Source organism: Lissotriton helveticus, chromosome 1_1 (assembly GCF_964261635.1).
Source record: "Lissotriton helveticus chromosome 1_1, aLisHel1.1, whole genome shotgun sequence".
Classification (NCBI taxonomy): Eukaryota; Metazoa; Chordata; class Amphibia; order Caudata; family Salamandridae; genus Lissotriton; species Lissotriton helveticus.
This window is the reverse complement of record NC_136057.1, coordinates 1,684,512,255-1,684,524,922: the sequence shown is the minus strand read 5'-3', so window position 1 is coordinate 1,684,524,922 and position 12,668 is coordinate 1,684,512,255. Positions and strand designations below refer to the sequence as shown.

At 44.5% G+C, this 12,668-nt stretch overlaps 1 protein-coding gene across 1 annotated transcript in view; it reads right to left on the bottom strand.

Moving 5' to 3' along the window:
* The window catches only part of LRP1 (LDL receptor related protein 1), a 1,472,234-nt gene that overhangs the window by 103,317 nt on the left and 1,356,249 nt on the right, over positions 1 to 12,668 (bottom strand).

Sequence of the window (12,668 nt, the reverse complement as noted above, 5' to 3'; positions counted from 1 at the left end):
ACAAGTTCCACACTCCGTGGAAGTTCTTTTAAACCGAACACAGACTCAGCACTTGACAATTGCACGTTTAACAGGTTATGAATTGACACTGTTCCAGCCACACATAGAAATCAGACGCTGCAACGTTCTAAATCCTGCCACACTGTTACCGTCAGTAAATTCAAATCCTGCCACACATGACTGTGTGGAAGTAGTTAATATTATGACTAAGCCAAGACAAGACTTGACAGATATTCCATTACCAGATCCAGACCTGACACTTTATGTGGATGGTTCATGTATGAGAACAAGTACAGGAGAACTAGTAGCCGCGTATGCAGTGACTACTGACACTGAAGTTATAGAAACACACCGTATTGACACCCTGTCTGCTCAAGCAGCAGAGCTAGTTGCTCTGACACAAGCCTGCATACACGCCAAGAACCTGAAAGTTAATGTTTACACAGATTCACGTTACGCATTCGGAGTCGTACACGACTTTGGAGTGCTCTGGCAGGAGAGAGGTTTTATGACTTCTCATGGAACCAAGATTCAGCATGGTCTCCTTATTCAAGCTCTGTTAGATGCCATACACTTACCGACATCCATTGCTATCATGAAATGCAAAGCACATACGAAAGTTACTGACACTATTTCTCAAGGTAATGATCTAGCAGATCGCACAGCCAAGCTTACAGCACAGACACCAGACGTTCCAGTAAATAAGACACCGACATACACTCCAGATCCAACTACCTGTATGACAGTTAAGGACCCTACTCAAGATGTCATAGATATCCAGTTACATGCTACTCCCGAGGAAATCAAGAAATGGTCTGAACAAGGAGGGGTCCAGACAGACCAGGGATGGGTAACTAAGGGTAGAGCCACATGGTTTCTCCCCGACTCTATGGTTCAAGTCATTATCAATACCGCACATAGTCCAGCACATTTAGGAGAAAAAGCTATGTTAGATAGTATCCAGAACATTTGGTTCAACAAGCATTTACGAGCTGCAGCCAAGCAGAAAGTCCGTACCTGTATGATATGTTGTCAGTTTAATCCAGGTAAAAGTGTCCCGGTGGAACAAGGTGGATTCCAGCCCCCTGACCACCCTTTTGAAGTCCTCCAAATGGATTATATTCAGATGGAGCGATGTCGAGGTTTCAAGTATGTCCTTGTAGTTGTATGCGCTTTGTCCAGGTGGACAGAAGCATATCCAGTCCCAGATTACACAGCCGCGACCACTGCCAAGCAGTTGGTTCGTGAATTCTTCCCCCGTTATGGACTCCCTAGAGTCGTATATTCTGATAACGGCCAGCCATTCTCATCCGAGTTGATGAAACATATTTCCCTGTTGTTAGGGTACCAGTGGAAGTTCCATTGTGTACGCCATCCAGAAGCAGCCGGTCTCGTAGAGAGACATAATCAGACCCTGAAAATCCGAATCGCAAAAGTATGTAAAGAGAAAGGTGTGGACTGGCTAGTAGCTCTGCCAGTTGCCTTATTTTATATGCGCATGGTCGCACATTCCAGATCAGGTCTGTCCCCTTATGAGGTCGTATTCGGCCGCCCCCCTAATATGTGGGGTACACCTAGACCTCGAAGTATTACCGATGTTTCAAGTAATATGCTGACAGATTACCTAGCTTCCTTGATGTCTGCCCTACACTCTTGTCGTTCACAGGTTGCTGCCGCATTTCCAGACAATACCGAGGTGGCACCGCATGAAATCGTTCCCGGATCCATGGTTCTTGTCCGAAATTTTGATCGTTCAAGTCCGCTGGAGCCTCGCTGGAAGGAACCCCGACAGGTCCTCCTGGCCACCCGTACTGCCGTCAAGCTGGAAGGCAGGAAGGGCTGGGTCCATTTGTCACATGTGAAAAGATTTTTTGGATTGAAACCTGTTTCAAAGAACATTTCCGAGGATCTTAAAGACTGCCAAAGTACTATTCTTAAGGACTGTCCCGCAAAAGACATTGCTACGAACCCTTCCCTGTTAGAGAAAACTCCGCAGCAGGAGTATAAGCTTAAACTAAGGTCTAGTAAAATAAGTCAGCCAGTTTGATTGTCTAAGTCCTCCCCTAGGTGAAACGGTTAGACCGGTTTCTGACATGTATATAATAGACCCCCACAGAGAGAGAGTTAGTGGGAACTCTAGAAGTTGCACTATTATTTTATGTTTTCTGCTATATTTTAGCATTATGATTTCCTGCACCAGTTATGCATTTTATTTGTATTTTCCAGTTTCTCATGTAAATAAGTCTGCTAATGTTACAGTAGAGCACACGTTTAGTGATCTGCCTCCTCATGAACTTTCTTATCGTCTTGCTATGCGTAATAATTCTTTTATCCGCATGTTACATTATTCACACCAGACCAGCAATGCCACAAATTGTTGGGTGTGTGGTCGACTCCCCCCTTTCCAGACACCGAAGGGAGTTCTGCCACTCTTTCCTTATCCATTTTCACATAATGGTTCGTGTGGAGCATGGTCCACGTTAACGTCATCCTCAACAGATATGTCTTTTCTGAACAGTACATGTTTCCCAGACAAGCAAGGTCTTCCCCACAGAACAGGGTTAGATCTAGAAAATGAAGTTTATAATTTAGGTAATTATTCTTCGAATTTCATGGTCCTGAATGTTCAGTCTGATTCTACTCCAGACTTACCTGCCATGTCAGTACTACCAGTCAAAGGTGAATTATGTGTCCGAAATAATGGTTCCATACATGTAGGCCATAGTGATTGTACTACTATTATCAAGTATAGTGACAGTAGGAAATCTATTTTCAAAGCTTCACGTCATTCTTATTTTGTTTGTGGTCAGACCGCATATGTTCGTCTGCCCCTTGATTGGGATGGTACATGTTACATTGCCTTCCTACTGCCACCAGTTTTCCTAGCCCCACCTGACTATCATAGGAATTCCCACCTAGTACATACTAGACACAAGAGAAATCTCCCGATTGTCGATTATACTGAAACTGCTCTAGAACAATACATAGATATCAATAAAGGTGTCTTCCCCTACTTAGGTACTGTTGTAAATAGTAAACTGATACGTAGATTAACCAGAACACTTGAAGCAGTAGTCATTGAGACTACTTCTGCTCTAGGTAACTTAACCGAAGAACAATCCTTTATGAGAATTGTCGTGCTCCAGAATCGTCTCGTCCTTGACGTCATACTGGCCGATAGGGGCGGGGCCTGTAGAGTCATCGGATCTAGTTGCTGCATTTTCATTCCTAATAACGCACCGTCTGTTTATTCAGCTATTACCAGACTCCATAAAATTGCCCATATGTTACACCAAGATCCAGGCACCTGGACATGGTCCGGTTGGTTCTGGAATATAATTTCCGCCTGGGGATGGAAAGTATTGTCATTTCTAGGTATTGCAGTAGCGATCATATTCAGTTGCTGCCTCTGTTTACAATGTGGCCCTGCGATTTGCGGCATTTGTGCTACATCATGTGTTCCTAGTCCCAAGTCCCGTCCTAAATCCCGTTCCAAGAAGATTCGAGACGAGCAAATGATACTGTATGAAATGATAGATGGTATCATGAATATTGATGTTTCCTGATGGAAACGTAGTGACAAGGAGGGAATGTGGAAAAGTAAATTTTGCCATGTTCTGTGTCCCTACGTGTCCTCCATCTTATGTTATGTGTGCATGATTAAATATGCATATGTATCCCCATGTTTGATTAAAGACGCAATTACAGTTGTGTCCATTACTAGTATGCCAGTTTCCAGTTCTCGTGAAAGCTACGAGTATCAGGCCTATGTAAAGTTACGTTGCCACGTTTCTCAGTGTGCACGTTATTTTATTGTAAAGTCCCCGTTTCTAGGCCTCAAAAGGGCCCGGACACCAGATTCAGCTCCTGTCTCCTGAGCCTCGTTGAGGAGCGATACAGCCCCCACCTGTATCCTCGACCCTTCACTTACTTCCTGCCTCACAGTGCCCGGCTCAGCCTGGCTCTGTCTACGAGTCTGCCAAGAGTATGTTATGATTCTAGTTATCAGTCCAGCCCCCCTTCTCTGCATTCCTAAGCTACTGAATCGCATCAATAGTTTCCGTCATTGTCTAGCCTTTACGTCTCCATGTAAGAGAAATACTGCATTTAATGGTCATTTAATATTCTTCATCACGCACTACATGTAGAATAATGCATGCTCCAGTCTTAGAGTCCGTTAGCCTCTCCCCTCCTGACTCTTAGTTTATATCAACATGTTCTCTAAACATCAGATACTAGATACTGTTTAGGTACATGTCGCCCTGACTCTCCAGACTTCAGTCTCTGCTCCTAGCACAGAGTTCATAGCCCCCAGCTTCTCCTAGTAACACGTCATTGTCAGTTTACGCGCACCATTAGGTTAGAGGTCCCGGCTCCTTAGGTAGCCCCCTCCATGTTTCCGCCCCATTTATGACATATTCTGTTACGTTTACATCACATGTCTATGTACACGCCTCTTGTTACACCTACTTTCACCCTTATCTTTCGCGACTGCTATTGACCACACCCACTGCTCCGCCTACTGTAATTCATTGTAATGTAACTGTTTTAGTATATATATTTGTGCACTGTTATTAAAGGTTACGCCGATTCTGATCCTGCCCCCGGCAGCGCTGCCATCCTGTTCCCGTGCAGGTTGTCCTGTTCCTGTCCTTTATGCTGTATTAAACCTGCAAACTCCTACTACCTCGAATCTTGACTCTTATTTATTGAGCTATCTGTTATTGCTATGTCCAGTAAAACCTAGATCCGGTATTATTTATTTATATACCACAGGGAGATGCCCCAATCCCAAACCATATCACAGGCCGTCAATGGTTTGAGCATTTTCATGGCCTGTATTCGGGAGGGGGGAATTCACCATCTGAGCAGGGGCCCCGGCTGGTCACCTCTGGGACTCCTGACTCGGGGGATGTTTTTGGGCTCAGGGAGGATCTATCGGCTATTGCAAGTATCGCGCCGGGTAAGGCGGCGGGTCCCGACGGCCTTCCTGGTGATCTAATACGTCATGATGGAGCTCTTTGGGCCCTTTCCATCCTTCGGGTTTTGAATCGCATCGCGGGTGGCCACCCGGTCCCAGACTCTTGGAAAGGTGCTGAGGTAGTGACGATCTATAAGAAGGGGGACAGGGAGGATCCTGCCAACTACAGACCGATTAGTTTAATCGACGTAGTGCAGAAAGTGGTTGGCAGGGACCTCCTCACGAGATTGAGGTCATGGATAGACGAGGATGAGGTTCTGTCTCATTTCCAGGCAGGATTTAGGCAGGGGGTGGGCACGATGGACCAGGTCTTCAGATTTTTCATGATTTACTGGAAATCTGTAACAATCGAGAAAGGCAGTCTTTATCTGGCATTTATTGACTTAAGAACAGCCTTCGACCTGGTCCCTCGTGCCAGGCTCTGGCAGGTTCTGTCTGACTTAGGCATTCCCCCCCTGATCTTGGATCTGATCATACGCCTCCATGAGGGGAACTGTGCCAGAGTGAGGTGGGGCCGCCAGGGACACCTGACCGAGAGGGTAGCGGTAGAGAGAGGGGTACGCCATGGTTGTGTTTTGGCCCCGATTTTGTTCTCCCTCTTTGTCAACGGGGTGGTGGACCACCTGAGGGAGGACCCAGCTGATGCACCAACCCTGGCAGGGGAAAAAGCACCCACGCTGCTCTTTGCAGACGATACCCTTCTGATCTCTAAAAGCCCGATGGGTTTACAAAAACTGTTAGACCGGTTTAGCTAGTTTTGCGATTCCAGAGGCTTGTGCATAAATACAACTAAAACCAAGCTAATGGCACTGGCTCCATCAAAATGTTTCAGAAATACCATCAAGTTGGATGACTCCCCTTTAGAACTAGTCGAAGCTTTCGACTATCTGGGTGTATGGGTCAACAACTCGATGAAATGGAACTCCCATCTGTCAAAGATGCTACTCAATCACAAACGTGTGTCGGGGGCTATTGAAAGACACCAGCGTCTTTCCCACAGTCGATCTGTCGCCCCTGCCATCAAGGTCTATGAGGGGAAAGCCTTGCCCTCGTCCCTATACGGGGCGGAACTGTGGGGTTTTGAGAACATCATGGATCCAGTGAGATCGGAGAACAAATTTTACAGGGACCTGGTCTCACTTCCTCCATCGACCCCTCTGGTTCCTCTCCGTCATGACTATGGGAAACACTCAATAAGCGATATAGCAAGGCTACGCCCTCTTTTATTCTGGGTACGTCTCAGAAGGACGCGGGAACTGTGCGACTATGCCTCCGCTTTGACCGAACTGGTCCGAATAGATACAGGCCATAAGATATCCTGGGTATCCAAACTGAAATAGCTGGTGGGGGGACAATGGTCTGGCAGATGCCTGGGAAAGCCAGACCCCGCCACCAAAGCAAGTAGTCAAGAAGCCCTATTGGGAGTGGGTGTCTAACAAAGCCATACGAAACTTGAAATATGGCTCTCTGACGGAGAAGTTCCTAGACTTCAAACCCACCCCTAAACTGGAACCCTTTCTAGATTTTATTGAATTCCCGAGAGACAGGGCACTCTACCTGAATTTGAGGTCTGGCACACTCCCTATGAATGACTTCACAGTGGGGTGGACACACTCGAGGGAGAAAGATAGTGGGTGCCCTGGCTGTGCTTCTCCCACGGAATCTATCTCCCATTTTCTCTTTGCCTGGCGAGAAGAAAATGGTTGAAACCTGTGTGTTCCAATCTGTGGTCCAAGAACCATAGGGAGGCATTGCACATTCTTACAACGGACACCTCCATCCCCAGTGTAATTTGTGGGACAGCAAAATATTTGGGATGTGCCTGATTAACTAGATCTAAGCTCCTCCGGGCGAACATGATGTAGTTCATGGAGCTCCAGCAATGTCCCCTTTGTTGTTGTGGTTTTAATTGTATATAAAATGCTCTTAAATCCTGCATAATTTTTAACGAACTTTTTATACCTTGTATATCTTGTTTTTTTAATTCCCTTTTGTACTGTATGTATGACAAAACGATACCTTTTCTTTTTATAACACTGATGAATGAACTGTGTACACTTTTATGATATTTGTATATCGAATAGTCATACAACAACAGCATCTTTAACATCCTTCATCCCGTGCATCAGGACCACTTCTTAGGAATCCATTGCAACGTGGATAAATTACCTGGAACTGCTTGAAGACTGCTTCTTCTGTGGATATAACGACCTTGCTGGTCGCCCCCAAGTACTTCTACCGAACCGCATTGACACTTACCCAAGTTTTCTTTTAAAAAGTTTAGACGTTTCAAATGTGTTGAATTTGCCAAGGCTTGTTTGAGGTTGAATGCCATTGCTTTGATTTATTAATTCTTGTAAAATTTATATCTCCACAAACCTCCAGTGGATCTGCATCGTTCTAGCGTCTAAATTCTTACAAAAATAGAGTATCCTCTTAAAAACTGGTGTCAGATTTCTTGAGCATCGTGGGGATTTCTTCTTCAATTGTTTTGGTGCTGTTTAAATGCTTTATACTTTTTCCCGTGTGTAAAACTTGCTGCTTAGTGCCACAGCTACCCAGAGTTAAGCTGAGGGTTTGACAGGTGAAACCTACTGGACCTAAAGGGGTTGGTAAGTGCATTAGACAGAGGTTGCACAACCACACTATAGAATATATCCCATTTCCTCACAGATGGTGAACCAGTCAATAGTCCAAATCTTGAAATTGCTGCTAAGTACACTCTAATTGAAGCATGGACTAAACCTGATTTTGTTGAAAGCAATAACATAACGAGTAAAGCTTGGGTAACCCACTTTTCCAATATATATGCTGCTACGTCCCAGTGCGAAGACATCGCTGATAATTTTGTTGCTACCCAAATTCAAATATCAGTTTCAGAGGTTGAGGATGCTATTAATCAAAGTCTGGGTAATCAAGTACCTGGCCCAGATGGGCTCTCCATTAATCTTATAAAATTTAGGCCAGAGTTCTGGGCACCTCTTTTACTTAATGTTTTTAATATTTTGACAATAACCTAAATCCCCAATACATGGTCTACATCTGTTATTGTTCCAATTTTTAACAAGCATTTGCAATGCAATAGGTCTCACATTCACGAGAGTTTGAGCTATTACAATTGCAAATAACAGTGCCTTTTATTTTTGTTTTCATTTTAAAAACATAAAGGGCTTTGTCATTTACAAAACCAATAGCTCCAACTTTCCTACTGCGAGACCTATTGGCAACGCCAGTGCTTGTTTATAAATGGTTCAGGGTGTATCACAGTTATTATTTACTTGCGTTCTGTGGATCAATGTTTTGGCATGTAGAGTAACAAACGGCAGCTTTCAATAGGTCACAGAGATAGCATTCAAGGTCTACACTTATATAATGTTTGTCTATGCACAGTGATTTACGCCGCTAGCAGTACTCTTGGGCGACCCACTGTCAGAACTGTGAAACGAGTTAAATATGGAACAGATGCACGAGGAATGTGCAACAAGGTTTAAACGCATATAACAGTTTTATGGATAATTTTGAGCCATCCTAAAGAAAAGAACATGGTTTGGCTGTTTTTTCTTCAAATGGCAAATACAAGTTGCCCATCTTCAGTATCACGTTTTAAAGCAACGGTTAAGCATACCAATGAAGTCTGAAGACAAGAGAAAACAACCTTTTGCAGGGAAGAGACCTTATATGACAATCACACTAATTGTAAGAAGACCAATCTGCCTTGCAAATGAAAAGCATTAACAAGACGTATTGCAATGGCAATGCGTCTGGCTTGGCGATGAAGGAAAAAAATGGCTTGAGAAGTCTGAAGTAAGAAATGCAAAGTACTGCATTTTTAATAAGTAAAGACTCAATTTGTTAACATTTGTTTTAGTGCAATTTGTGCGCTGCTATATGTGCAGTTGTTGGTAAATTGTAAACATATTAAAATTTACTTTACTAAGCATTGGCAAAGTCAAGAGGTCTCAGCTATAAAAGGTCGAGCTATAGGGCATGTGAACTGGATTGTCTATAGGTGTCGGTATGAGTTTAAGTTGTGGGAGGGTGTTCATGATGGGACATGACTGAGTACTCTGGAGCGGAGGCTGAAGTTAGGCACAAAGTCAGTGGACCATAACTGAAGGAAGTGCGAAGTCAGTGGGCCAGATTAGATGCTCATCCAATACTTGTCCTCTCTCAGGCGTGCACAGTGCAATGGTCACATATGTCCCATTTGTAATTAGAATTTCTAATTATTCACAATATTCCAATTTTTTAAATCAAAGTGTATAGTTAATTAAAGCCATTACACCGGCAGAAATATATAAAAGAGCAATAGAATGTTGTTTCTACAAGAGAAATCGTTAAAAATGCTGTCTGGATTTATATATTTGCGCAGCTGTGCGTTTAAAAGAGCTTTATCAAAAATTATTCATAAGCATTGATATCGAGAGAAATTCAAAGTGTCAGTGCATATTTCTGAAGTATTTCATTGAAGTGCATGCTTCAAAGATATTTCATTACGGGTCCTGTTGTTGGGACTCACTTGCTGGGCTGACCTACTAGGTCATTGATCGTGGTTTTTATTTTATTCACAATAAAAGCACGGTTGTTACTCGTTTACATCATCCTTCAAACAAGAATTCACACAATCAAGGAGTCTTTCTAGGTTCATGGGTAAGTTTGTTGTAGTCGGATATGTCTGGATGAACTAACAGAAAACTCACAGACTCACTCCAGCACCGGTCAGGCGGCATGCTGTGTGAAGCACAGGAGTTTTGTTCACGTGTTTTAAGTAGGGCCTTAATTACATAGATCACAATCCTTTTAAATAACTACACCACTCCGTGTTTCATCTCACTTAATGCACTGCAGTTCTCAATCGGATTGTACCTACAGGAAGGTAAACACGAGTCCTAAAAATCGCGACGCTCTAATAAAACCAGTTAATGCAGTTTCGAACCAGACTGGCTCCCTCTCGGCCAGCTGGCTGTGTCTTGTAATTCACAATGTGTTATGTGCTCCGGAAAACTGAGCGACTCGAAGAATTCACAGAACACGCCCAAACCTCTGTCACCTCTGGCCAGGCTTAAACTTTCTCAGGTTGTGCCAGTCTGACAGTTTTGGCACTGCCCACGCTTCGGCCGCGGCTAATGGCGGAGCTAAAGTGAGTGCTCTTTGCCCGGCGTGCAACTGACGTACAACACGCGGCGTCGAGCGCCTCGCCACATGTTTTGGGCCCAGAAGGCTCTGCTAATTTCCTGACGGGCGGGGAAGCTTGGCAGACGATTAAAGGCATGACTTCATATTTCCCATATTCATTTAACTAGGGGGGAAAATGATGGCTTTTGCAGATATAAACATCCCGTCAGAAAGATAAACACTAGCGCCGGAGCTGCTTACGGTCTAGCCCACAGGGATAGAACAAGGACGGGTTCACAAAACATTTTTCGTTGAGGATATGTGCGTTAAGTTGTGAGGCAGTGAAAAAAGAGCTGCTTTGGCTGGAGCGTCTGGTCACTGCGCATGCGCGTTTGAGCCAGTTCCTTTGGGCGGGACTTCCGGCTTCGGAAGTCCCGCGCACGCGCCCACGGAGTGCCTGAAAGCGGGGCTCCCATGCCCGAGGGAGAGCCCCGGCTACAGAAGTCCCGAATGGCGGTAAGTGGAGCTTAGTTTTAGGGGGGAGGCCGGTGCGCTTGTGTGTGTGTGTATGTGTGCGGTGGCGGCGGAGGGGGGTCTCTGTATGTGTGCGTGCGTGTGTGTAGGTGCGCTGGTGTGTGTGTAGGGGGTCTGTCTCTGTGTGTAGGTGCGCTAGTGTGTGTGTAGGTGCGGCGGCGAGGGGGGGTGCGTGTGTGTATGCAATGTGCGCGCGCATGTGTGCCAACTTCAAGAAATCGGAGGGATGTGCACGGCGCGGGGCTGACGTGCGCGTTCGCGCACCCAAATCCGGCAGAAAAGCTCGTAACACCCTCTTGTCCCTCATTCCCCCGAGACGGGCAGCTATAAGTCTCCAGCTGGACGCATCCTTCGGATGCGATTCCAGCGAGACCTAAAAAGGGAGACAGATACAACCCGAGTTGTTACAGACCAACCTCTTTAGATATTGGGGAGGGTACTATTGAACAAAATCAGAACCTGGGCCGAGGAGGAAAACATATTAAATAGATATCCGCTAGGTTTCCGAAGCAATCTTGGAACGGTGGAACAGTGTCTTAACCTTAATTTGATCATAGGCAAATACACCATAGCTCGACATGGCCCTATCTACCTAGCATTCATGGACCTTACCTTGGCCTTTGATTTTGTTAATAGATCCAGGCTCTGGAAATGCCTTTTAGACTACAGGTTGGATGAGGACATAGTGCACTTTTTAGCATATAGGGGTCTAAGAGCACGGTGAGAATAAGCACATATGGGGCAGTTTCAGAGGACATAGTGGTCGGAAGAGGCGTAAGGCAAGGGTGTGTCTTAGCCCCACTCTTGTTTCTTTTATATATTAACGAGCTACACAATGTGTTGTCTGACCTGACTACAGATGTCCCAATGATTAATGGTAATAAACTGCCTGTCCTTTTATATGTGGACGACGCTGTTTTGATGAGTCGCACACCCAATGCATTGCGGAGATTAGTTAGGGGTTTTGTTGATTTCATGAATGGCCTGAACCTTTGTACAAATGTTAGGAAATCTTTTTTAATGTGTTGTGGCCCTAAAAAATGTCTTATTAATGCTATTACTACTGCCTCTGAAACCTTGCTAGGCACACGCACTTTCCCATATTTGGGTTTGCAATTTTCAGACAATGGATCTTGGGCAGCCCACTTGGCATATGGCCGGAGTACATTTCTAAAGGCAGTTAATTCAGTTTTAAATTTCCCCCAACCAAAAAGAATTGAGGTAGTGTTGTCCCTACTCAAAATCTATACAACACAGGGCGTACCCACAATAACATATGGGGCTGAAATCTGGGGCTTTATAAATTCTAAAAGCATCCAGGTCGCGGAAAATACATTTTGTAGAAGAATTCTGGGGATACCGATCTCCTCTTCATCCTTTGTCTGTCATAATGAGCTAAAATTATTTTATCTAGAAGATTACATTAGGTCCCGCCCTGCCCTGTTTTGGTTGAAGGTTTGGCAAAATCCGGCAGCCTCATTAACCAGGTAAATCATAGTCGACTGTTTAAAATGCGACAAGGGCGGAGATTTACCGTGGCTCGCAGAAGTAAAAGCAAGTCTAACTAGAATAAATCTTGGACATATTTTTCATAAACCAGACCAGTTAGACGGAATTAACAAAAAGACTATTCGAGAAGCTATATACAAATATTATGGGGACATAAGATACGCACAAGAGCTCTCTGAAGTATCCATTGCACGTTATATATCAATGGTAGACGACGGAGGCCCTCCCTCTAATTTACCAGTTTGTTACCTTTTAAGAGAGATTACTAGCTGGGAACGAAGTTTGCCCTTCCGCCTTAGATCTGGCACAATAAAATATTTGTTGTGTTTCCCCTTAGGCTTTCAGCCCAACATTAAGGAAATGCCTTGCCCTTGTGGCAATTTAGGTAAGCAATCCATGTTGCATTTTCTGTTCTTTTGTAATTAATCAAAGGTACAGTAAGCAACTCTTGATCGCGTTTTTTAGGGTCAATGGAATAACAGACTTCCAAGTTGCTCATGAGTCTATCCCTCAGCTTAATGGGGAAAAC